This window comes from Trachymyrmex septentrionalis, unplaced genomic scaffold, assembly GCF_001594115.1.
Source record: "Trachymyrmex septentrionalis isolate Tsep2-gDNA-1 unplaced genomic scaffold, Tsep1.0 scaffold9, whole genome shotgun sequence".
NCBI classification, from domain to species: Eukaryota; Metazoa; Arthropoda; class Insecta; order Hymenoptera; family Formicidae; genus Trachymyrmex; species Trachymyrmex septentrionalis.
In genome coordinates this window covers 3,854,406-3,859,659 of record NW_017306091.1, presented here as the reverse complement: position 1 = coordinate 3,859,659, position 5,254 = coordinate 3,854,406, and the positions used below count along the sequence as shown (strand labels likewise).

Sequence of the window (5,254 nt, the reverse complement as noted above, 5' to 3'; positions counted from 1 at the left end):
AAGTTTCGGAGAACGCGAACGAGTTTATCTTTTCAGACAGCACGCATGCCTAAAAGACGTCATAAAGATATCTGAAAAAAAAAAAAACTTCTACGCCTGAGTTATTGTTCGTATCTGTTTTTTTTACGTTGCGCAGATGCGAAGATAATGGCACGTCTTTTCCGATTTGAATAAACAATCGTATCAATTCGAAATAAAATTGTGACAATAAATTTACTTGCGGGCACAAAAATTCTCTCGGATAAAGTGCTTTTTTTCCTCTCGCAGATTCAACGACATACAATAGACGCCATTGTCAACGATGCCAAGGCGATAATCGATAAGTGGTATCTTCGATCGCGCTTGCCTCGTCGTAGAATCAATTTTGGAAGCGTCCTGCGCAATTAGACAATGTGCTCTTCCTCTTTCTCGTTTCCTAAAAGCGCCTCGCATCGACGCACAGGTAATTAAATCAATCGCGTATGAGAAAGCGGCGTCGACGAGAAAGAAGAGATGTATACAGAGTGTTGTAGAGAAGATCTGCAAAGAGAGAAAAAGCACATTTTTGTTCAATCGGATTTCTTGACAGACTTCAAATTTCACGTCCTTTTGTGAGAAAGTCGAGTTTAATTCTCAGTCCAAAGGCTGTTAGTTTTTAAAGCACACGAGATCAAGGCCTGTTTACGGTCCGACGTTTACAGAACAATCGTGCTCCACTAAAGTGCTGCGCAGTTCTAGAACACCTGGTGTATACCGGATAGACCGTTCACTGGAACACATATACATTGTGGCGAACTTCTCCCTTTTCAGCTCACAGCGCTATAGAGCTGCGCGTTTAACGGCGGCTTACTGCTACATTGCAGATCAAATATTAGCTTTTGTGCGGATGATGTACGTAACAATTACAACGGCAATCAAACGTATATATGTCAGATACGTTACAATCGCAAATATATTATGAGCGAAATTTTATCGAAAGGAACGCGAATCAAAGATCTCTGATATCTCTGCATCGTCGAGATAAGAAATAATTTTATCAGCGCTCTTTTCAGCGAAACAAATAATCACCATTTTATTGGTGCCACTGAGATATTTAGCAATAAATATTGCGGTCTTTCCGATTGCGTGTTAATTCTCCGATAATCTGAACTCCAATGACTCAGTACTCTTATCTCTCTCTCTCTCGTGTTTTCACTTTACGTCTACGTCGTCTTGTCAGATTTCAATTTCATTGCACCCGGCGGTTAGGAACAAAATGCTTTCTGCAGAATGCTCAAGGCGGAATCCACTTTCTTTACTGTGAGGAGCAATAGGAAGTTTCGAATATTCATCCGACAGAAAATCTTACGGAGTCACGCTATCGTAAGCGGAAAATCAGTATCAGCGTTTCAGGATTTCTTCAGCGTGCGGCACTAACGAGAATATACGTTCTGGTTGCATGTTGCTCTGTGATTTGTTCGAACATCTAGCTTGTACTATAGTAAAATGAATCCGACGATATATCAAAGATTCCATGTGATCACGATTCAAAGATTCCGTGTGATCATATTACTAATAATCATCACGAGAGATGTTTTTTTTCAAGCGGACAGAACGATTTTTGCTAAAGTATATATCTAAAAATTTAGCTATACCCAAATGTAGATTTGACAATAATTTAATATATTGAACCGTCGGAATAATTGTGGACACTCGAGCTAGTTGCTAAAATGTTAAACTCAAATATGATGAGCGATGCTGCGAAAAATTTCAATTTCTCGCAGCATTGTTTATCATATTTGAATTTGCCACATAATTATTTTGACTCAATGAAAATTTTTTCAAACCTGTATTTATATATGTAGCTAAAATTTTCGATACTTCAGTAAAATCGTTCTCTCTACGTGAACATAATATCGAGTTCGACCTTTCAAACTTTGCAATCTTGACGAAGGAATAATGCGCAGATACGCGTGCTGAAGTGAAGAGAGTAGAGTCGTGTAAGATACGTTTCTTGCGAAGATTGTAGAACCGTGATTGAAAAAATTATGTGAAATCTCGTTGATCTGTATGTAATAATCGATGACGAGCGGTGACGAGCTAGGAAGTAATTACGTTTTTATCAGAGCAATCGAATGTGCCGGATGTCTTCGTAAATTTTATTCAATCATCCCAAACGGCCTTATTATGCATTCTACGCGTGTATCTCCTTCTCTCGTTTACATAATATCTTACCGACTAAAACTACGTGTATGCAAAAAGTTGTTTAATGCGCCGCGAAGATAGACTTCGTTGCACAAGGGCATTAAATCATCGGGAATGAAAGGACGGCTGTCAATGGAACGTGAAACTGATTAGATACTAAACACGTTTTAAAGCGTGATTACGCGTTTCGAAACGATGCGCCAAATGCCAGAACAATTCTGCGCACTCCAGCGCGCTCCCCGATATTTTCAAATGCGTTCTCCAAAAATTTGCAGACTTAACACTCTGTAACTTTCATCTTTTTGATATTTTGTAATTTAATCAGAAATAAATATACATTTTGAGGCGAATTATTCTCATCTTGAAGTAGGAAAAAAGAAATTCTCCTTTTTCTCGTTGTTATATCCGTGACTCATCTCGATGTTGTCGATATCACAGTAAGCTAATTTACTGCTCATTTTCTCTCTCGATTAAAATATATGACGATCGTCAATCTTTAAGTCGCAACCGAGCGAAATAATTACGCCGTTCCATCTTGACCTTGTAATCTTTCGTTATCAAAGTTGTACAGGAAACAGTACTTTTTCTATGGAAGTGCACAGAATTCGTTAAAATAATTAAACAATCGCAAGAGATCACAGTCTGACACGTTGGAATCTGATTATGCAATTGATCAAGTGTTTAGAAACGTCTTTGTCAGTAAACGGGTTCGCCGACAGTTGCGTAAGCTGCTAACATACAATGGCACCGAGACGAAGACCGACAAGCTTCTATCTACTATTTAGAACATTTCTTAAATTATAAACTACTAATGTGGCTATTACAGTTAACTATTATGTAAATTAGGTATATTTCAACTGCATTCGTAGGCGTTTACTTTCTACTTCGTTTAAATATTACGCAACGTTCCACAGATGTTATGTCCATGGTAAATGATCTTAGTAATAATTACATCGCTGTAGAAATATAATTTTTATCATTTTATAACTAAAGCGACAAATGAATCGTGTAACACGATAATCAGAGATCTCAATGCGAGCAGGGAAGCTTAGCCTTCTGAACAAAAGCGAGAGAGAGAGAGAGAGAGAGAGAGAGAGAAAGAGAGAGAGAGAGAGAGAAGAGAACGAAAGTAACGGAAAGGTGGTTTCTCCGTTGCAATCATGAACGGAAACAGTGCAATCGATTTACAGTCCGTCGATAGCCAAGCCCATTGCAAAATAGGAGGATTGGGATATAAAACGTAGATATAAGAAACAGAAATCGACCACATGCAGGACGTGCGCTCGCATATTTCAATGTTCTCTCTTTTCTCTTATTTATGCGTCTATCCTGTATATCGGTATACATCGTGTTGTGTTACACTTTAATATCTTTAATGCATCGCTGAGAGGATGGCAATTGTAAAAGTATTGAATAAAAAGCCAACATTCGTTTTTCATAGTCAGGAAGGTCCCGCAGTGTCATACTTTATATTGCATAACAAATGTAAAATTTCATCGTCAGATACATAAGAAAGACACGTTGTCGGTTTTTTTTTTCTTTTTTTTCGTAAAAATGACTCGGCCATCCTAAAAAATGATTACAAAGATTTTGCACGACCAGAGGAATTTGCGATTTTTCATGACGAATATCTACGCTATTTTTATCTCTAAATTGCACTTTCATAGACCTCTATATTTTTACGATTGAAAAAAAAACTGTACGACTTGCTTCTACGGGACGATACATATAATAATTGTATAATAGGTTTCATAAAATTGTCATTGTTCCATTGTTAATATTCTGTTGTCATTGTTCCACTGTCGGCCATCGTAAAAGAAGGGATAAGAACCGTTGACGTTAACTGAATCATCCTACAGAACGCAACGCGAGTTATACGTCGCTTTCCGAGCAGCATCTTGCAATTAGATCTAATTGTTGATACCGCTCGGCGGATGTGCAATGAGCAAGAGCCGATGGCTCGTCCTATAAGAACCGCGGCCGCAAACCTACGTCGCCACCGTTCGGATGATGCGCGGAGTGCGAGGAACGAGTTCCATTAGAAGTCCCATGCAAAAAGTCCTCTTTCTCAGAAAGATCTCACGGATCTCATCCATTGCACACGCATCGGACGGTATTGGCGATCGAATCCATACCGTTCTGTCTTTGGCGGGGTGGTTTGTCGAAAAAAAAAAAAAAAAAAAGGAAAAAAAGAAAACGCGCTTGGACGCGCATCGCGCGGCGTTAATTGTTCGGCGACGGTGTCTAAATACGACGTGACGTATGACGCAACGACATCATGTTGCGCGTCCAAGCACGAGCGTAACCGCGCGGCGCGGTCGAGCGCACCACTTCCGTATGGCGTAGGGCGCGAGCGCGGAAACTCCCGTAGGTACGGAGACACGTAATCCCGAAGGGCTGTCAAAATTCTGCGCGTGTCGGAAATGATGTCAAGGACCAGGTCGAGGCGTACGGGCGGACGGACGGAAGGGGCACGAGCGCGTCCGCTTGGCCCTGGACGCCAAACGTCGCTTATTTATTTTTACTCACTGTTTGCGCGCCGCCCTTCGGACCTCACGGGCCGCCGCTCCGCGTTCGCCGTGGTCGGTGCTCGGTACTGTGCACCGCGATGCGCCGGAAGTAGTCGCACACGCTCCTGCGGGTTATCTCCTTCGCATGCGATCTATGGAGCCGTACAGGCGAGAGCCGAGATAGCTGTCCCGCAGGTCGCGTCACGTCACGACTTCACGTCGGCGTCGCGCGGACTCGTCGTCGTTTTTTCGAAACGGGGAACGAGTGGCGTCGCGCGCGAACGCGCTGTTCGCTATCCAGCGCCGAACTGGCTCCTTTGTTTAGTAAACAGAAACAGCTGAGCGGCCGACGGTGGAGGTGGAGGCGGCGGCGACAGTGGCGATGGCGGCGGAGGTGGCGGAGGCGGTGGGACATTCGCGCTCGCCCGTACCGTACATTATCGACCGCATCGCGCCTGCGCGATACCCGCGATCCTGGTCACGTGGTCTCCCACTGGCTGGAGAACGCAGCGCTTCCGCCGACGATCCGCGCTCGCGAATAATCGCCTTTAGATTCGCTCGGATTTTCTCTCTCCGAGATG

At 42.7% G+C, this 5,254-nt stretch overlaps 1 protein-coding gene across 7 annotated transcripts in view; it reads right to left on the bottom strand.

The window, feature by feature from the left end:
* The window catches only part of LOC108755834 (tubulin-specific chaperone cofactor E-like protein), a 19,545-nt gene that overhangs the window by 12,728 nt on the left and 1,563 nt on the right, over positions 1-5,254 (bottom strand). The window contains exon 1 of one of the 7 annotated variants that reach the window (XM_018499139.1): positions 4,693-5,037. The exons of the other annotated variants lie outside the window; for them this stretch is intronic. The gene's annotated coding sequence lies outside the window, so the exon portion shown is untranslated. Of the gene's footprint in view, positions 1-4,692; positions 5,038-5,254 lie in introns of those variants that run through there. 7 annotated transcript variants of the gene reach the window in all.